Here is a 22,571-nt window from a genome sequence, read left to right as displayed (position 1 = left end):
ACTGTAGCATGTGCAATCAAGCAACCACCGCACACAATTAGCATGTGTATGTTTTGCTTACTTTGGCGAATTATCCGTGATAGTCTACATTAACTGCTTAATAAGTACCAAAATCCCAGGTACGCAGGTGCTACAACAGTGCATGGTTCTCACAGGGTAACGCAAGAATGCCTCAATTCTAGTTCCTTGTCAATCCCTATTCTAAAATGCTTGTGAAATGTGTGCGTTTTCATTATTTTCTCTCAATTAGAAATGGCAAAAGTGCAAGCAGGTGATATACTAAAGTTTGGAACCGAAATTTGAATTTACTAGTGATCCAAGACACACTGCTTCCATTCTATTTCAAATATGAAAGAAACCTCGGCCCAAACCAGAGAGCATGTTTTCAGAAAGCAGCTGTTAATGGTTTCCTCATTATAGGAGGTATTAACGATTTTGAAATCACAAGGGCCACATTTACAAACAGGCAGCAGCGCCCAAAACGCAAGCATATGCAAAGCAACGAACGGAAAAGTTTACGAAGACTATGCAAGCACGATGCAAAGATCAGAACCTCGCTGCCTGAGAGGCCTCTGGTAGTGAAAAGTTATCTCTAAAAGGAGCACAATAAAGTGTGGCTACAGCCGCAGTTGAGTGGGAAGTGCCTTAAAAACAGGGAGATGTGTTTTAGAAGCTTGTTTTTACACCGCTACAGACACACTGCTGCCCCTAAAGTAAAAGTATGTAGTGAGACAGCAGCATTTTTCTATCGGTGGTTAAAGCAACAGGATATAGAACAAGACACAGACGGAAATGCATTCTCTCCCCCACCACGCTGTCGCTGCTTCTCTGCACCTCGCACCTCAGTCATCTGGCGTCCGGACATACAGGCCGGGGCAGAAGAAGGAGAATTCTTAGACTTGGCTCGTATCATGTTAAGTAAACAGTAAACAAATCGCAGCAAGTGCCAGTGTTCGTGCCACTCATAAAAAGTGCTGCAGGTGTTCAGAGAGAATACAGAACGTACATGCATACTTTCATACTAATTCATTCATCTAATGTCGAGAAGGGCCATCAGCTTATTCTAGCAGTAGTTGGCCAGGGCCCCATGGGATACAGTTACCAGATGTTCCTCTAGGTCACACTGCAAGAAGAGGTATAATATTTGGTCATCACACAAAAACTGGTCATAGTTTCATATCTCATTTCTATTTCAGTGAATGTCTAGTACCCACTGTATCTGGAGAATGCATAGGCCTGTGTGCCTCATGGATTTAAGTCTTCTTGCCCAAGAATGTTGAGGGAAGTGCCATCCGTTTATTTGAAGGAATCCTTATGACGGCATGGTGCCATACTCTCCATATTCTTTTTCATTTTGAAGGCATGATAACTTTAAAAAAAATGTTTACAATACATCAAGCTGGACCACATATTACAAATAGGATGCACCTCTGTAACTGCACAGATATGCCCTTCAGCAACAATACAAATCTTTCAAGGTCTCCTGGGTCAACTGAAGATGACACTAACAAGTATGAATTAATAAATATGTTAATTGTGACCAAATTATCCATATACACAGTATTCTGACCATGCAAAGATGTGAATAGACTTCCATTCACATTTCAGCGTGAATGGGCATGACTATGGAGCGATTAACACAAGAGTATTATATGGTAATCACCTGTTACAGTACAATAGTCCCTAAGAATGTGGTTTGTCCGTCAGTAGTGACCATGGGATAGCATTTAATCCAATGATAAGTGTCCGGCGCTTGTAAATCCAGGGCTGTTCTTTTTCAAAAAGTCGTGACTGTGTGTTTTGTCCATCATGTAGTGTGTCTAGTACCACATATTTGACATCATTTACTGTATTTCCTTTTTACAGAAAATTAATGGTTACCTGGTTGGTGATGAGTTTACAACAGCTCGTCCTATGATGCTGATTGACTTCTAATTTGATCTTATGTGTTGTCATGCTGATGTATTGGAGTTTACCTGGGCATGTAATCATGTATATACCAGTTACATTTGGTTTGATCACTCAGCTGCCAAGTATGTGGTAGACCAAAGTCTAGTTCTTTTGTTTGAATTGTTAGAGGACAAACATTGCATTGGCCACATGGGAAATGTCCAGGAATAGGTGGAAAACCCTAGCTGGCAGATGAAGATTCAGAAGGGCATTATTCTATGATATGGTATGGACTAATATAGCCGTAAGTTTTTTTTGACCGCTTAAATGCAAATAATGGTCTCTGTAAAGAAATACTGCCAATGTTCAATATCTGCCAATACCTGTAATTATTTCATCTCATTTAACATTAGGAAGTAGTTAGTTAGACATCTAATTCTTTCCTTAAGAGATATGGTATGGATTTCAAGTAAAGCATCTTTGTTCCATGCATTTCTAATCATCTTTCCAGGATATCCCTTATCTGAACATTTGAGGTCAGGTCCAGGTGGTTACCAAAGGATGCAGTCAAGTCTCAGGTGTAAGAAATGACCATATGCAGACTGTCACATAGAGCCCACACCATCATCTCTATGTAGCTGGAACTGAAGTGTTTCACTAATTCCCCAATTCAGGAACCAAAGAAAGGCCACAAATAACAAAGTTAGTGATTCTACTTCATCTTTACAAGGCTTTTCAATGGTTCTCATGCATTTATGGGAGAAACACTGGATACAGTGACAAAAAGTAGAACTTCAATTTTGGTAATCTGTAATTTAAATCATCAGCTACACCACACCCACCAGTTAGAGATGGGTGACATCTGCATATGAACAACAGCTTGACTGTCTGTTAAGGTGAAAACTAAATACAAGGCAGGCTAAGGCCTCCTAAGAGTGACAACCATACACAGTGACAGGAGCTACCAGAAGGCTGCTGGGAGACTGAACAGCCACACTTTTGGTGGATGAAGCAGAACATCTGCATAATTCAATTTTGCCCATCATGTAAAACATCACTGCACTGTTACTGTTCTTTGGAATCAGCAAGTGAGCCACGTATACTAGTGGGGGATACAAACTTATACACTGCGCTATATACTTTGGATGTGTAAAGTTTCTGCTGTTTTGTGTGATTCTGTTTCTGAAATTTTAACATATAATGCAGTACTGTTAGACATAAGGTGGACTTGAATTAGCGAGAAATTATTGATAAAATTCAAATTTGGTCTGAACAGGAGCACCCAAAATATGTCCTGCCTGGAGCTCCCAACATTCTTAAAACAACACTGTGTAAGTGAGTAATAGACAGAGGGGAGGGGTTCAAATATCATGCAACACAACCGTGCTCTTCACTAGCGAAAATTGGAAAATCCCCATACAATAATAAATTATTTCAAAAAATCTAAACGGGAGTCATAGATTTTAATGTCAGAATTCGTGCATGTCATGGGCATTACATGCAAACACATTCAGTGACAATTTATTGGGTAATCAGATTATGCTCTGAGGGAATCCACATAGACCCACTGTGTATTACTAAAGTGAATGAAAAGTTCAGGAACTGACTATGTGCTGCAGTAATGGAGTTGGTCTTGTATTTTCTGAAGCAGGCCAATAAGGAGTCTAGGGTGAATAGAATTCACCCCTAGGAACAGTTTGATTTGTATCCATTTCATTATAAAAAACCGATCCAGTTATGTAGCTATTAATTTTGGAAAATGTGAAACCCAACTTAGACAAATATATTGCCCTCCATTTATGAAGCAGGTGAAGAGTAACAAGATTTCATTCACAACAACTGTGAAAAGAAGAGACTTGATAAGTCACTTTATCCTTTATGAGATGTCTACTTTAAACCATACCTCCCACCAAACCCAAGTATCCTACTGTTGATGGATATAAATTCAGTATAAACATTTTGGTTATAGTGGGCAATATCTATTTAGCCTAGAAAGAGAGTTCAAGGCAATAACATTTCGAATTGCCTTAATTGAAGATCACTTCCTCCAGAAATAAATAATACCTTTTCTTCTCGTTTTCCCTACTACAACTGTTTTTCTCTTTTGTACATGGATTTAAACTTTTTTGGGGCACATACATTGTAGTCATTTAATTGAATATCAAATAGTATTTCTGAAATAATTGCAGGCAACGTTTTTATCAGTCAGCGGACTGATCTTCCTGCTTTATTAGAACAATTGCATCATCTGTGTACAAGAGGAGAGGTATAGAATTCAGTAACTAAACTTTCTTTCATGTTTAATGAAAGTCAAAAATCTAAAACTATGAAGCAATAGCAGACTCTTGACTAAAACCTCCATATTGTCGCCTCCCATAAATAAATATATGTGGCTTACTTCACCCATTATGGATAATGGCGGAGTCTAGAATTTTTTATTGGTGAAATGTGCCAGCCAGCTGGGGACCATAGAATCCAAGCTACACAGAGACTCACTGTAGAAGAGAATCCGGCACACCGCTGCCATAACAAATTTGCATGAAAGGCTCACTAAAGGCAAATCCATCTACATCTGTCCACAGGGGAAGCCACACACAGGGCGCAGGTGAAACAAAGCAACACCGATTTTTCCGAGGATGTGCAGTCTAATGGGAAAAGAGAGCATATTGAGTACTGGAGGGGGAAGGGAGCAAACGAGTAAGAGAGCAATGGGAGTAGGCAATGGAGAAGCAAACTGGCAAGAGAGCACTAACAGAGCAAGCAGGGGAGAAGAGAAGCTCACAAGGGAGACAGTGAGTATTTTCGAGCTATCATGGAGTGCTTAAACAAAAGGAAAATATTAAAAAATAAGCAGTGGAAGGACATCAGTAATGTGTCCATGTTCCAGGGGCGGGACAAACCTAAGTAGAGGAAGGAACGCCCACACAAGCTAACAAGAAGCAAGCAAATAAGAGTGACAAGGAAGCCAACCCAAAAAGCAATGGACAATGGGCGGGCTAAGCCCATTGTAAATTAATAATTCTAGTGTCAGACAGTTCATGTGCTGACTAGTAAGCGCAACTTAAATATTAACGGTGTTAGCTGTCAATGAGCCTATTCCTCTGCAGGAACATGGGCACTGCAACATGACAAGCAACTACTGTTTCTGGAATGAACGGTTATGTTACAGCAAGATATTCAACACTGACGGAGAGGCTAGGTGAATGCAGATTTTCCCCATCATAGCCGTGAAAAGCAAAGATGAACTGCAATGAATGCTGTGACTTTTGCATACCAATTAATCAGCTCACCAAGCATTTTATTGAAGATGTTGGCCACAAGTGGCTTGTAGCAGTGGTGTGTGGGCTACAATAGGATTAAGCTGCCAAAAAAGCACAAATAAAAGCAGACAAAACCAGGCAGCCCTGGTATCAATAGGAACTACTTTCATGCAACTGTACTCATGCAAATTGGCAAAATGCTGCCACTCACAGTGAAATACAACCAATGGATGAAGCGGGCTGATCACGGCCCCATGCTGTATGTTGCAGAGGTGGAAGCAAATTCTGAATAACATTTGAACAGACCAATGGACGAAGAGGCTTGGCCAAAAGTTCCTATATGTATTAATTTAAGGATTTTTTAAAGTAAGGAAAAATGAGGCTACTGAGTCCTAAAGGCTGCATCTATGCCAGACCTAAAAATGATATTTCTTGCAGTGGATAAAACAGTCCAATCTGAACAGCCGCCAGCCGCCCCTGAAGTATGAAAACTAAAATGCATTATTACAAATGTATTGCAGTTAACCCTGGGTGAAATTTTAACCATGCCAGTGCAATTCATGAAATACCAGAATTTCTCGATACACACATTCACATACCACAACTTTGTGTAACATTTTTTTGTTTGTTGCTGAGCGAGCCTTATGTAAAAACGTCCAGTGGGAAACTAGTTTGCACAAAAACTCTCTCTTCAAGAGACATTTTCTGATTCAACTAGTCTCCTGCCAGTACATCAAGATTATTTTTATGCAAGGTGTTCACCTGGGTAAAAAAAAAAAATATATCCACAATGCTACCACCCAAAACACAAACAAATATAGTACATACAAGTACGGAGAGCAAATTGTAAAGGCCAATCACCCAATAAAACAACAACACAGGTGTATCTAGGTTATCCTTTTGCTACGTTTCTTTAGGTAGCTGCCCTGCTAGCTACCAGTGAGAAACTTAACTGCACAAAAAATCTCTCAAAGAGACATTTTCTGATCAAACTAGTCTCCCATCAAAGAGAGAATTCTGAAACATAGTCCTTAAATTATAAGCAGGGATTGAGCATTCCTTTCGGCTGACTGCCACACACACAGGTACTTACCCGCCACCTTGCACACATGCACTCTCAGAGCACGTAGCCTCAAACACTGCCAGACTCGTTCCAAAGATGGTCCCATTATGGGCATTGATAGAGAGTTACATTCAGTCGAAGTGGTGGTATCACCATAAGGAAGTGTCCGATTACTTGGAACAGCAGGTTTGCCAATCAGCACACAATAAAGCATTTCACCACTGTCCATTTTCCAACTAAAGTGGTGTGCCTCTAGTCTTCAATGCACACATAGGCTCACTGTATTTGCGCTCACTAAACCTTTTTCCAGCACACACGGTCCTAAACCCCATCACCTGCCTGTATGTTTTTTTGACTGCATTTCTTGAATTGTAATTCTAGGTCAGGACCGGAGGCTTAGATTACGCTTATTTCTTCCATGTTTTATTGCTTGGCAGCCTTAACAATGCATAACAAAAACTACATATCCCATGAGTCTTAGAAAAATCCAGAAATCAATCATAGAGGCAGTCCCTTATAAACAACATAAGGGAACAACACTTGCTCTTTCTTCGCTCCTCAGCAGCCAGATAAGTGCTTTCCCCTCAAACTTGTTTATATGGTCCTTCTGTGAGGAAGTTTAACTCGTGGTTTGCAGGGGTCAGGTTGCTTCATAAATCTACTTGTCCTGTAACAAATTTCACTTGACACTTTTTTGCCATGTAAAGCGACGGTAAATTATGGCAGCTATCTCATTATATAAGAGGTCTGAAATAGCCTCTCTGATAATGCCAGGGCTCCTTCTAAAGCAGGGTTTGAATACCAGTGTTACCCTTATGTTGCCACGTTTCCGCAAATCTACATACTGGGCTGAAGGTAATGGTAAGCAATAGTTCCAGGGGTGGAATGCCCTTTTGAGTCAGTGCAAACCTACCAACATGCATGTTTTAAGGGTTTTCAACAACTATTCTCTAATTTTTTCCCATACTGAGAAAGGTTGAAAATTTACTCCTGACAAAGGCAGACATCAAACTTCTTCCAGGGTTGGAAAAAAAAGGGTTGGAGGGAAAGTGAACTTGCAAACACTCAGATTTTCACATGAGCAAATCTACACCTGCATATTTGCTCATGCTAAAAAACAGTTCACAAATATTTTCTAGGAGTACTATTACTTGTCCTACTTCTGTAAAGTCTTGTGAATTCACGAAAGCCACATATCTGCACTTAATGCAAGGACATGGGTGCACTTTTGAGACTTTATTTAATAATTGGGCCCCTAATTAGGTCTGGCGTTAACCATAACCTTTTGTGTTTATTAAAATTCTGTCTCTTTCTATCGGCTAGCTTCACTGTGAGTGACAGCATTCTGTTCTTTCACAAGGAGCATATCAACACACAGTCGTTTTGTTCAGTGCTAGGAAATACAATGGCAATGTGTGCTTTTTGAGACCAAAAAAATATGATTGCTTTTGCCAATGTTTGTTATAATGGTGAGGGCCCGGCAGCTCCCGCACAAATAAGGTTTTACAAAAACAATGCCAAAACAAGTCATGCATTAACAAAACCAAAAGGAATTACCAACAATTTCAGACCTACTGGCTTTACCAATGCTTGCTTTATTTTTGTGTTTCCCGTTATCTTATTAAAACTGGTTACACTGATTTTCCATTATTATTATGAATATTTTTGGGAAATACTATTATACATCACACAATTTACTAAATGATGCTGCAAAGAAATGGTACCTAAAATGTTACAGTAGTTTAGCAAAATGTTTTTGCATTTTTGTGAACATTTGATTTTGAAAGTAAAGCATCATCAATCTTGCATTCAAGCTTCTGCAAATATTTGCATCTCATCAGGGAACATTCTGGGAGCATTATACATAGCCTCATATTGCTAAACATTGAAAACGTGTGTACACATTTTTATACTGGAACCACTGTCAGTAGTGCAGCCTGAGCTTACAATATTTACTTAGAGCGCTCACCCTAATAATAAAGGTTTTGCATTAATTAACGATAAATACAAGTTTGAACAGCATTAACACATGAAGACAAATATTACCTTAACTGCAGGAAATGCCTTTCCCTGATCCATAATGAGGTACTGTAAACTGGAAGCCAAGGGGTTTGTGCTGCAGGGGGTTGGGCCTACTTGTCCCTAGGACAAAATACACATGAAAACTTGTTGCCCTTTACCCCACAAAATATGTCCTGGGCGTCGGGCTATTGGAATTCCACATCCCTGGTTTGTGTTATGCTTTGTTATTTCTAACTAGTTCTGACCTGATATTGAGCTGTAGTCCGCCGCCGGCCTTCGTGGCTGGAAACTTCTGGGTGGGGTGGGGTGGGGGCGGGGGGGGGTTGAGGCCTCCTGGTATTGCACGGGTGTTGATGCGCTCGGGAGACACTACCGCACCTAGGGGTAGAGATCCCCATGCGGTTCTTCCCATCTGCTTCGGAGGGGACGTCTGGAGTACAGTAATCCCCATCAGAGGGAGGGGCGCACACGTGCGAGTCTGACGAGGGAAAAGGACTGCCCCTCTTGATTCTCATGGCTTTCCTCAGTTCCAGTCGGGCGGCATGTATGACAGTTTTTCTTCGGAAGGAAGTGTACTGCCATGTCACTGCGCGCCTGAAGCGAGAGAGTATGTGTACGTCCCAGTGTCTTTCAGGGTTTTTCTGCTCGTTTCTGTGGCTCCAGTGCAACAGTTCACCCGCGGAGCAATAGTTATACCTGCTTGTGCTGTTTAATTCAAGGCTGTTAAGCATCAAACAAGGCTTGGCCGATCCAACCAAGTTGCTGTGCCATTATTCCTGAATTTGTCTGGAGCTCAATTAATCGTTTAAGGGCACCTGTTTAACATGGCAGGTGAATTTGATTCTTGGGAGCCCGTGGAGGAGGAGCATTCACTTCTCCCCACTCATGTGGAACTGGTGGATGCGATTGATGCATCCCTGGAGAGGGCGGTCTCCTCAGCCCTAGAACCCTTGAGCTGCTGCATTACTGAACTCACCGTCTGACGCAGGGTTATCTCCTCATCGGAGGAGGACTGGAGGAAGCCCCTACCTGGAGCAAAAGGGCAAAGCCAAAGCACCGGCCAAAGCTCCTAAGACCGCCGCCTCTTCATACGCCTTTGAGAGGCTGCACCAGGCCTCCTTTAAGAGATGCCTCGATAAGCTCAAGGCGTAAGAGAACTCCCAGCCAGAAGGTACCCCCCAGAGGACGATTCCTGCCCCCAACGTGGGGCAGATGACTATACTGGGGAAGACACGGACAACTCAGATGGGGACTCGTACAAAGAGCCAGGTCTGAACAGACCTGGCGACCGGAAGGTGGCGCCAACAAACTCCGGCTGGATGCTCCTCAAGCACAGGACTCAGCAGATATCTCAGGTATGCTTAACCCAGAGGACATATATCATGCCCACTCTGCGGATTAAATACTGGCTCCCATTATGGCATCCTATGCGTCCAGCCGGATTTGGAAACCGATGGACCAAGAGGTCCATGGCCGTCCAAAGGCAGAATGTCCCCAGCCTTCCCTGCCGAATAAAGTGTCAAGTACCCCAGAGATCAATGGCAGAATGGTAACTTTCATCACTAAGTTCATCAAGGTCCCTAAGAAGGGTCTGGACTGTTTCTGGTGGTCCTGCCAAGACAAGGTCTTGGATGTGCTGGGACCAGTCACCAAGATATTAGACATGGCGGAAGATGCCAAAGAGATAGGCCACTTGATCAATGCCACTTGATCAATACCACCTTCCTCTCGGGATGGGCGCAGAGAGCCCTATTTTTTTTGGCAATGAGAATTACGCATCATCAACAGAGCGCAGGCGCTCTTTGTTGCTCAAGATTGAGCCCAGACTTGGCGAGCTGGCCTCCCTGGAAGCCGGGCCTGTGGCAAACAGGGGTTCTTGGGAGAACTATTTATAATAGAACTGCCTCGTTTTGTTAATACCTTCACCTCCCTAGGTAAGGCCCAACATTATATTAAGACTGTTTTCAGCCTGCAACATTTAATTTTTTTTGGGGGGGGGGGGGGGCCGGAAGAGGTTGGGGGCACTCCTTCGGCAGTCCTTACAACTCCAACCACCACAAGATCCAGACCAAGCGATCCATGCAATGGTAGGACCAGCTGAAGTAAGGAGGGTTTTATCCCTCAAGAGGCCACAGTAGAGGACGCGGAGGAAAAGGCAACTTTCGAGGAGCCAAAAATGCACCTGGTGGGCCCACCGGTAACGAGCATCCCTGGTTTCCTACTAGAGGTGGGGGGGGAGACTGCAATGGTTCTGACACAACTGGGCAGCAATAACAAGGGATGCTTGGATGTTGCAAACCATGACGGGTTTCCATATCAAGTTCCATGGGACACCGCATCAACTATCGCGTCCCAGACTTCTAGCTTTCTCACAAGAGGGAGTACAGGTGGCAGACAGGGAAGTACACGATCTCCTAAGCAAAGGGGCCATCATGCAGACAATACTGCATCTCGAGCGTTTCCTAAGCAGCATCTTCCTTGTTGAAAAGAAGCTCAAGGGGTTCAGGCCAGTGATCAATCTTCAAGACTTCAACCAATGGGTGGTGTCCCGCCACTTCAAAACGGAAGGCATTCACCTTCTCAGAGACGTGTTCTTTCCAAACGATTGAATGGTTCAGCTCGACCTAAAAGACGCCTGCCTCACAGTATGAATTTTTCCTCCCAACAGACAGTTTCTACAGTTTCAATAGGGCGGGCTCACATAGGAGTTCACCTGTCTGCTGTACGGTCAGTCGTAAACTCCTTGGTGCTTCACAAAGGTGCTGAGACCAGCCATGGAATGGCTCGGGCCTACGCCTCATAGTGTACCTGGACAACATCCTTCTGATACACCAGGTGAAGCTGACCTTACTCTCTCAGCTCCAAATGACTCAAACCCTACTACAAGATGTGGGTTTCATCCTGAATGATCAGAAATCGGTTTGCGTGCCTGCTCAATGAATAACCTTCTTGGGTTTCAAGATTGACATGGTGCAGCAATGCCTCAGATTGCCCCAGCAGGAGATACATCTAATTTGCAGGGAACTGCGGAGTACCCTGACGAGGGAGAAGTTCTCTCTACGCCACTTAGCCCTGATCGTCAGACTGTCTGCTGCATTACCGGGCTCTACAACGCCTAAAAACGCAGCACTTACATCGCGGCCTCACATACACACAGGAAATATCCCTTTCACAGGACGCACGTACGGAGCTTCACAGGTGGTGCGAGCATATGCAGGCCTGGAATGGGAGGGCCATTTTCGGGTCAGCTTCGGATCTGGTGATCAAATCAGACGCCAGTTGATAAGGTTGGGGAGCCCGTTGTGGAGATATTACTATAGGCAGTCATAGGTCAGAACACGAAGAATCGCTACACATCAACTGCCTGGAGCTCCTGGCCGGATCCTTCGCGATTTGGAGCCTAGCGGCCAACAAGGTCTCTTGCACCATTTTATTGAAGATGGACAATATCTCGGCAGTGCTATATATCAATCAGCTAGGAGACACGCGGTCCAAGCTACAAGTGGATTTGGTCAAGGATTCTTGGAATTACTGCCCAACACAAATTATCGATACCTGCCAGGGACACTCAATTGGAGGGTAGACTGGCATTCCAGACACCTACTGGAATACAGTGGCTGGAAGCTGGATCCGTCTATCTTTCAGAGCCTGGTGAATCGGTGGGGTCCCTGCCAAGAGGCCCTCTTTGCATCATGCCTCAATTGCCAGATTTCCCAATTTTTCAACTGGCGCCTGAATCTCTGGCAGAGGCAAGGGATGCCTTCCAGCATGATTGGAGCCTGTTTCAGGGTTATGCATTTCCCACGTTTTCCATGATACCCAAACTCACGGCACTGGTCTGGAGGCGGAAGTGATATTGGTGACGCCGCGTTGGAAGTCTCAAGTCTGGTATCCAGTTCTTCTGGAACTTTCTATGGATTTTCCAATCCAACTTCCCCAGACTCCCTGTCTGCTGACGAACTCTCGGGGCAGCTTGCACCCTCTGGTTTGGGAGAGGACTCTTACAGGGGACGTTGGGAAGCCTTTAGTCAAGGGTCTCCTCCCTTATCAGGAAGGCATGGGCAGAATATACAGTCAAGCAATATAGGTCTGCTTGGAGAAAGTAGTCATGCTGGTGTGTCCAACAGGGTTTGAATCCTGTGGGGTCTGACGTAGTCCATGTAGTCAACTACTTGTCAGAATTAGTATACAAGGGTTTGGCCTACAGCTCGATTAACGCGAGTAGATCTGCAATCCCAGCAGGGCAGATGCCCATTTAGGAGGTCTCGGTAAGGGAGCATCCACTGGTATTTAGAATGTTGAGAGGCATCTGCCTGTCTTTTTCGCCTCTTCCAAGGTATTCATCCTTGTGGGACGTTAATACAGTGCTAAGACTTCTGCAGTCTTCACAGGATAACTCTTACCTTTCCCGTAAGGACTCGTCAGGTAAGCTAGCAATGCTACTTTGCCTTATCTCAAGCAAACTGAGTTTTTTACTTCTTGCACCCAACCCTATGGCAATGCTATTCGTGAACTAAGAGGCAAGCAAATAGTCGTGTGTACCCTATAAGTGAGCTACACACACATATACATGCATACACATATATACATATATACATACATACACACACACATAATATACATATACATACATAGTAGTACCAAGTTGCAGGTCCACAAACGAATACTAAAGCACATAAGGGCTATCGTTAATAATGACGTGACCTACCCGGTTGCACAGCATTTTAATGAATTCCACAATAGGCGATTGGAGGATTTGAAATACTATGTGGTGAACTCTATTCTTCCCCTAAGGAGGGGAGGGAATCGGGAGGCGCTGCTCAGGAGACTTGAAACGAGGTATATATTGGAGTTAGATAGCAAAACACCATCGAGGACTTTCACACCTGTCTATAATTATTCTTAAACTGCATCGATCTTTAAACATTGCCTTTATTTATACCAACTGATATATTGCTGCTGCTGACATTAATTTTAGCTTTCACGTAACTTTATTTACATAATATTGCACATTTGCACAGACTAAACCACGGCTGTGATTTAGCATGATAATTTTATTTGCACTTTAGGCACAAGTACTGTGATAGGGGTGGGATTAAATAATCATGGCCCACTGGGGCAATATTCTGAAAAACAAACCCAATCATCCCAAAAAAATATACATTAAGCTTAATGAACAAAGACAGAAATTAGGTCAAACTTAATGTCTACAATTTACAATTTTTATTGATGACATTTTTTAAGCATTACATTATATGTAATTTTATATGAGATGCTTATGTATGTTTGTATGGAATGGATTATTTAATTCCAACTCGTTGATCTGAAATGATCAAATGTATGAACTTTTATCACTATATTGAAATTTTATCATTATATTGATTTTAATAATGCATTTGCCAGTCCGTTTTTAAACACCAATTTTCTGTGTATTAACATCATTATTGTGTTTAAATGATTCTGATGTGTATCGGATGTTGCTGATTAATTACTGTATTCATACAATGATTTTCATGAGACCTGGGTTTGAGAAGACAGACTATGTCAGGAATAGTATGTTTTTATGGTTATTGAACATCCGTATCATGTGATTTGCACTAGCACTTTAAGATGGTGAAAGCACTCCCATAGCATGTCATGTGATCAAGGCCTCGGGTAGGCTGAAACGCGTAATGGCGGAGGTGCAGGGCGTTCCTCAATAAAGAAATAATTTGCACAGATTCCTGGGGCTGCATTTGTCTGTTCAAAACAGCGGAAGGTGGCGGAGTAAAGAAACATATACATACATGTACACACATATATATATGTGTATCTATCTCAAAGGTTAAGTCTATTAAATCAAAAACGTTTTTTGAATAGCAGAAATGCTTAGCTCACATATTTGAAGGTGCTCTTGTGATAATGAAGAAAAAGTCTGCTCTGTAAAATAAAATATTTACCTAGGATCAAACAATGAGACCAGTTTACGGGTCAAGTACATTACAGTCACGTCGAGTAAATTATTCAAGTTCCTACAACTGCAGGGCCTGTAACATTTTTCATGATTTTTTAAGTCCTAGTTGGGTGCATAATATCTAAAAGTGGGAGATGTGAAACATGTATATACTTTCCCTGCCTGAAATTCAAGAGGATAATTTGCACTGATTTTCAAGCTTTTCCCAACCAGTGATGATCCTTAAATAGGTGTGAAAAAGAAAATGAGAGGACAGGATGCCAAGTCAGTGTTTGTTCATCCACTGTCTGTTTACTGAAGGACCCTGCTTTTGTCCTGCCTGTATTTGCCTCTGGGTTTGTTTTGGGTACAGTACCTGCTCCAAACTCAATTTTGAGGAGACACTAGGATTACCATAATACACTGCCCCCACACATCCCCAACACCCAAGTTGCATGTGGCCGAAGACTTTCACCACCTTGGATATCCCCGACACATTACAGTTTGGGCTTATTGCAGTAAGGCAAACAGAACTACTGACAAAGTGGATAGGGTTGGCCCTGGGGGGCTATTACCCATTGTTTAGGGAGGGGCCAAGAGTTATACCCACCCAATAGTGTTCCAGGCATAAATGTGACATCTCCAGGCACCCACTTCAGAACACTTTCTTGACCTGCGAAGATCAGATCTCGTCAGACCTGAACAAAGCCCTGAAAGTCTGGACTTGCTACCTCTTGTACACAGGACAAAGAAGTGGACTCCAAAAGTCAGTAGGCTGACCTTCTGTGTGGCTACATGGAAGCAAGCTGCAAGAGACCTTTTCCTGGAAGTGCCGAGCTGATCAGTGGCACTGAATCTAGACTGGACCCTGCTCGCCATTGCACAACACCTCTGAGTCTCCCCTGAGGTCCTCGGATGCTCTAGGAGCGTACTTCTGTGCTGGATTGGGACTTAAGAATTAAAGTTAGAATGTAAAATCTTTGATCGGTATGAACCTGGCTGGTGTATCTTGACCGTTGCTCACTCAATTGTGGTCAGCCTTAAATGCGTCTAGGTTCCTTTTACTGTCGACCATCATTCCTTTACGGCACTATTTGTACTTACAACTTTGAAAATGCATCTCCATGGTTTCCCTCTTAGATTTTTGTCATTTTATTTATAAAATATTTCTCTAATTTACTGATTTGGCTTAGGATTTCTATTTCTTTGCATTTGGACTTTACTGATTTGGAACTGCATAAATATGTTACACATTGCCCTAAATTGAGGCTGTCTGCTCTGTGCCATAGGCACCAGGGGGTTGAACTCAGATTAATTTAGTGACTTTGATGGTTCATCCTGACACCCTAATTAACAATCCAATTTCTTAAACCTTTGTTGATGGCTTTTGACTAAATAATGCATATTTTTTGCAAAGGAAACTTAACACTCATAAATAATTTTGTGGCATTAAACCTAGACTGACATCCTTGGGTTAAAGATATGGCCTATAACTTTGATGTTAAAGATTTCCTTGCACAATATATCCAAGTAGTCACTACGTCCTTTTAATTACCCCAAGCTTTTACTTTTATCTATGAACAGTAACAGTTCACTAGAAATTGCACAGTTACATTTTTACTAAGGTAGGCATCAACCGAAATCTAAGATTTCTGATTATTTTGAAGAGACTGGAATATTATATTTTTAAACAGGAGATAATGTCCAATTCTTGGTGTTCTACTCTGGTTCCTTTATGCCAGTAGGGTAAAAGATAGGGTGTAGCGATTTTTACACAAATGTTTTAATCTGCTTTAGATCATAAAACTGAATTTAGAAATGAAGATAGGTTTGGCCAATTATAAAACTGGAATCCTACATTTTTATATTAAAATACTTTGCAGGCCTACAGTGAATGAGTCCACTTTTTGAAACTCTTTTTATGCTTTAACAGTATGCTTTGCTAATCACTCTGGCAGTGCTACGAAGTGAGGAAATTGGTGGATTGATTTCGCCAGGGACAGCACCGTCCAGACTTTTTCCCGCGGGCCCTCCGGTCTCAGATATCCATTCCCCAATTGCAAATAATTAGCAAAACTACTCTTGCCTCTTTTCTTACCTTTATTACGAGCACAGATGTGCAGGCTGTGCTCTGCACAAGTTCGTGGCTTCAGCCACCTTGGCAGATCGGTGAAGTGGGGCTCTGTGGCTTCACGCACCTGCTACAGCTCCTACGGCTTCCAGCAAGGCCGCGCCTCTGATCTTGCCTCGGCTGCACCTCGATGTGGGATGGCTCCACAGAGACTTGCAGTAAAGAAGGGATGCAGCCAAGTTGGGTTACCTTCGGCTGCTGTGACATGTGAAAAGGACTCTGTGGTGCAAAGCGTTGACGACCACACAGGGGTTCAGGAAAAGTACTTAAGGCTCCCCCGGATTTTCAGCTCGGGAGACCAATCCTTCGGCTTTTGCGATCGGGGAAAGCTGGTAGGCTACTCCACTCTATTGGGACTGCGAACTCCAGCTCGGGAAATGAGCTGCTCGAGTCACTGAACTCTGCAGCAGCACAGGGGAATTGAACTGACCATGCGGACTGCCCGACCAGCCCTGCTATTGGGGATGTCACTGCATACAGTAAGCATCAGGTCCAGAGGAACACTGAGGGGTTGAACCCCCCCCCCCAACTATATTGACTCTCAAGACCCAGGGCAAGTTGTATCACCCTTGCTCCCTAGAAGTTCACCCTCACCTATAATAGTAACAACTATATGCTTACAACCAGGTCTAAACGGCAAAGGTTCAGTGTTACAGGATGGTATAAATGGCTCGCCTGGCGTGGACCTTAGTCAGGCACTAGATATACTCGCCTCCCCAGAGTCTCAGAGTTCTTCACATTTGAAATGGACCGAGCTTCTTACATATCTGGGGGTAGACTGATCAGGGGCACAACCCGGATATTAGCTATTTCCCAGAATGCCCCAAAACCTGCCAAACTTGTGGAATCTGATCTAAACCCAGAAAGAGTAGATCAACTTGTGGAACTTAATAAGCCACACCAATCCAGACCAAAACAACCCTAGTCAGTACCTCTGCTGGCGACAAATCCTCAAGAGGGAAAGGACGCAAATGGGCTAGAGGGCATAAAGGAGGGGGCAAAGGAGGGCGAGGACGAGGGGGCTCGAAGCTTGGTCTTACTATCATGGAGGAGCGCCTTAAAAGCACAGCCCTAACTCGAGTTAAAGATGGCTGCGCCGCTGGCCCCCTATGCAGATGGGTGGCTTCTAAGGGCGATGTCAAAGCCATAGTCTCCAGACTGTCTATCAATGGCCGATTAGATGCAACCACCTGGGGAGATCCCCAACTTCCCCAAGTTGATCATGAGATTGCAAGGCTGGTCTGGCTCAATCAGAAGGTAATGGTGAAATCTTTGGTGGGTCCCCCAATATATCCATTCAGGCTTCTTCATCTCCTACTTCAGCATCTGTGGATCAATCCGACTGTATGGCTGAGTCGCCAGGCTACAACATGAGATCTGAGAATTACAAGAAACCCTCTTTATCTAAAATCTTGCTGGCCCCAACTACCCAAAGAAAGGAAGCTCAAGAATTCTATCTCCAAGCCACTGCCGACAACCCGGATATCAAACAGGCATTAATGGATGTCACCACTAAGGTCCCCTCACTCTCCTCAGTCGTTTCTAATCTGCAGCAGCGGGTCATGACCGTGGAAGAATCTAGCACTGCATCCACAGATTCTGTTAAAAACCAATAGACCCTGATAACGGCCTTACATGTTAAGGTCGAGGAAATGGAAAATCGGCAGCGGCATAACAGTTTGAGGGTTTTCAGTTTTTCCGAAGGGAGGGAAGGCTCGGATCCCAGGGCTTACGTAGTCAGTTTATTCCAGCAGGCGTTTTCCGATCTATCTGATTGGGATATGGATTCAAAGGTCCAGCAGGCGCATCGGTTACCTCCCTCCACCCCACAATGGCTTCAAGGCAGGTCACTCCATCCTCGTCCTATATTGGTGTATATAGGTAATTTTTTGCTTCGACAAGCGCTATATGTTAAAGCCCGCCCGACTGCTCCTGTCAAGCTGGACTCAATGTCTATATTCTGCAGGTCGGATCTCTGCAAGACTACGATGGATCAGCGGTGGCGGCTCCACCTGCTGTTAGACCTGTTCAAAATAGTATGCACGTAAGTATTTTTGCAGGAACCCGCTCGATTGAAAATATTTAAAGATGGGCGGTCGCACTTTTTCTACAAAGAGATGGAAGCAAAGCAAGCTCCAACTCGATGGGAGTCTAGCGGTTCAACCTGGTGTTGGGAGTGGGTGCTCAGATATCCGATGGGGGGGGGCTTCAACGGTGAAGAGGAGTTTTTTTGAGGAGACATTCTTGCAGACTTATGGACCCGTTGGACTTCTTTATTGCTTTTCTTTTTTCTGAATTTAAGCTCTCTTTTTTTTCCTACATGGTGGCGGTTTAATGTGATTGTTAGAGGTTGTCTGGGGGACAGGGGTATGGGGGTTGGAGCTCAGGTGGTAGCTCTCTGTAAGCTGTCAGTCATCGACAGCAAGGGATGGGGATGATTCCTGTCTGTTGGAACTGGGGAGTGGGTTTAGCTGGGATGGGGTTGCATTCACCAGAGGTTAGCACCGTGTTACCTTTCTAGTATGTGTGGGGGAAGGGTTGGTCGAGCGGGTAAATAGCCAGGGTACAGTCGGAATTTCATATTTAGATGGCACATGGCAAAGGGGGGAGGTAGTAGAGGGAAGATTATGCAATGTCTCAGTTAAAATGTATCTGTTGGAACATTGCGGGACTAAACCTAGCTAGGAAGCGACGATTAGTGCGTGAGGAACTTTTGGCCTTTAAGCCACAGAAACTCTGCCTAACTGAAACCCACTTGGCCTATAAAGATAGGTCCATGCTGAGTCAGTTAGGGTTTGATGCCTTAATCTGCACCTCCAAAAGATTTTCGATGCGGGGGTTGCCTTGTTGAAGTCCAAGAAGTTACATTTCTCAGTACTGCGAACTCAAGCAGATCCAAGGGGAGATGGGCAATAGCACAGCTGTTGATTTCCGGGCACACATATACTATCTGTCTGGTTTATGGTCCCAATATTGATAACCCCAACATTTTCTACTTTTTACGTACTGAACTATTGGGGTTTGACGGGGATTTGATTCTTATGGGGGATTTCAACTGTATTATTAATCAGAAGATCGATACTACAAACTGTAAGACATCGGGTAGAAAGCGTAGACCTCGAGCAGCAATCCTGGAGCTCATGCATATCCATCAAGTTGACGATGTTTGGAGGACACTCTACCCTGCGCTTCCAGGGTTCACGTTTTATTCTAATCCACAAACAATATTCACGTATTGATATGATCTTAGCTAAGAGATCACTCTTGGAAAGCGCATATATGGAAATCTGTTCCAAAGTAACATCCTGGTGCCAACAGTACAAAAGCAGCAGAGCGTAAGGAGCGCTCATCGGCCCTTTTCATTTCCTAGGCACTTACGCAACAACCCGGAGTACCGCACCCATCTCAGAGCAGCACTTGGTGAATATTTAGGTAATAATAAGGGCACTGCAGAGGCGACTTTACAGTTTATTTTGGCTCAGAACAGGCGTCCAGTCCTGGAGATGGAACAAAATCATCATGATTATCTTGGATTAGAGCGACACCATGCACAGGCAGTTAAGGCCAGGGATGCAACCGCACAGATTATCTATTTACAGCTTATAGAAAAACGGTCTATGTTGAAAATAAGGCTTATGGAGAAAACAGACGTTAATTTTAATAAATAGAAGGCAATGCAGTATGAATATGGGGAGAGGGTTGGTCAACTTTTGGCTTCACAGATAAGAGACAGGAAGGCTAAATTGAATATTAAATCGCTAAAGGGGGAGGGTGGGCTTCTCTACACTCAGCCCCACAAGATAGTTGAACAATTTGGAGTCTTTTACGCCAAACTTTATGGCGAATCAGTCTCAAATAAGAGCAGGTTTACAGACTATCTGCAAGAGAGTCATCTTCTACAACTTGACGCCGATAATGGGGCGATATTACAAGGAGATATATCATTAGCTGATGTGGAGGGTGCCTCAGTTAAAGTCATAGTCGAGGACACCATTACTTTGACATTTTATAAAGTTTTTGGGGATATGTTGGTACCAGAGTTTATGGATTTAACCACTCACAAGCCTCATGGAGTCGGACTACTATTATAGTGTTTCCTAAGAAGGGAAAACCTCTGGAAGATGAGGCTCATAACGTCCCATCTCTTTAATTAACTCGGATGCCAAAATATTTTCAAAGCTCTTGGCTATGCGTTTAGCCTGTAACATACACCAGCTTGTTCCCGCACAGTAACATGGGTTTGTTCCCGGTAGAGAGAGACACAGCGTCTCATAATAACACTGCCATAGAAGCCTTCGACATATTCGGTAAATTAGAAACGCCAATCCGTATGATCATGCTGGATGCCGAGAAGGCTTTCAACAGGGTAGCCTGGGTGGCACTCTGGGAGGCAATGTCAGACTTTGCACTGGGGACTCAGTTTATTTCTCTAGTTTAGAAACTGTATAAAAATCCAGTCACAGTTGTCAAGTCAAATGGCTTGTCATCCACACAATTAACTGTACAAAAGGGCACTCAGCAGGGATGTCCACTTTCCCCTTTGCTTTTTGCACTTTACATCAAGCCTTTTATAAGGCACCTTTTGCAGAATACTGGTATTCTTCCAGTAAGTCTGTACAGTATGGAACTAAAACTCACCGCATACGAGGATGATATTGCGGTTTACTCTATGAACCCTGTTGATGCGGTAGCTCTTATAACCGATGAAGCCGAGCGTTTCGGATCTTTCTCTGGTTATAAGTTGTACTTAGCAAAAACTAAAACAATCCTTAACCACCAGCCCAATATTTTTCCAACATCTCTGGGGGTAACCAATACGGCTATATAATTAGATATTTGTCTTGGTAGTCAAGTAGAGGAGCTAATCGCCTTGAATTATGAACCACTCCTTAAATCAGTCACGGCCAAACTCTGCAGCTGGTATCGGATTCCTCTTAGTATTATCGGCAGGTGAAATTTAATTAAAATGAATGTCTTACTTAAGTTTCTATACCTCTTTCGCCCAACTCCTCTCTGGGTCCCAAATTCTTTTTTAAGCGTCTGGAAAGCGTCATAGGCAGTTTTATATGGGGTTATAGACGTGCCAGAAGGGCTCTCAGCTGCATTAAGCTGTTGTATAAACAAGGTGGCTTTGGTCTCCCAGACTTCAAATTCTATTTCTAGGCTGCATTCACTGGGTGGATGCAGAGTTTGTTGAACAGGCTGGAAGCTAGTCTTTCTCCATTGACCTATGAAGTAGCTTGTGGGAAATCTATTGGATTTACCCTTTATAAGACCTCTGATCCCAACTACTACAAGCGGGTTAAATGTAAGGTGATCAGGGATATAACTAGGATCTAGCGTGAGATCTGCAAGAATTTTTCTTGGCATTCACTGCATAATTAATACTGTTTTATGGGGTTATCCAACCTTGCCTGATATATTCCAGGACTCAGTTGGAAGAAATTGGCAGTCTTCGGGCATTAATACGTTGGGTCAATTATATGATAATCAGGGTTTTCGCTCATTTATTGCACTCAGAAATGAGTTTGGGCTTCCTTATTGTTCTTTTTTCAAATATCTTCAGGTCAAAGATTATTTCTTACATGGGCTAAAATTACTTACTGGACCATATATATCCGAAATATTGGCTGGTATGTACGAGAACTCTGGCACCATTGGTGTATTATATCAGAAACTTATTGCATCAGTTCGTGATGACAACTTGAGCATATCTGTTAAACTAAGTTGGTTTGTGAATACTGATACCACTGCAGAAGAAGTGCAGGTGTCACTCGATACTTTAGATGAGCAGTTGATTCCATTAATCTAAAATTGCAACAACATAAGACTGTTTTTACGCTTCAAAACACACCAGAGCTCATCGCTAAGTGGACAACATCTTGATCCTCTTGTAAGTCGCATTGTCCTAGCAAGTTATATGCTGTAGACTATGTTTTTGGACTGTCCAATGCTTAGGACATACTGGAGAGATGTCTGTACTATATTAGCAGAGCAACTTGGCCGCCCGTTCCAGCTCACTGAAAAAGAAATCCTTCTTGGCCTTAAGCATGAGGCCATCAACTCCGAGAGGGCTTTTTTCTTTTGCAGTTGCTTGTGCCTGTCTTTGTATCGCTAGGTCATGGATAAACCCTATTAGTCCCAATGTTAAAGAGTTTTGTGCCCCCGCGCATTGTGTAGGCTCAATGGGGTTTGGTCTAGTTTACAATGGGTTTAGTCATTTACTTATTTTTATTATTATTGGTTCACTACTGAAATCTTGCTATCTAGCAG

The 22,571-nt window shown here is 43.2% G+C and overlaps 1 protein-coding gene across 2 annotated transcripts in view; it reads right to left on the bottom strand.

Moving 5' to 3' along the window:
- The window catches only part of RASA1 (RAS p21 protein activator 1), a 1,052,852-nt gene that overhangs the window by 947,918 nt on the left and 82,363 nt on the right, over window positions 1-22,571 (bottom strand). The gene's annotated exons all lie outside the window — the stretch shown is intronic.

Source organism: Triturus cristatus, chromosome 2_1 (assembly GCF_964204655.1).
Source record: "Triturus cristatus chromosome 2_1, aTriCri1.1, whole genome shotgun sequence".
NCBI classification, from domain to species: domain Eukaryota; kingdom Metazoa; phylum Chordata; class Amphibia; order Caudata; family Salamandridae; genus Triturus; species Triturus cristatus.
The sequence above is the reverse complement of the archived record's forward strand: the minus strand, read 5'-3'. Positions and strand labels throughout refer to the sequence as shown.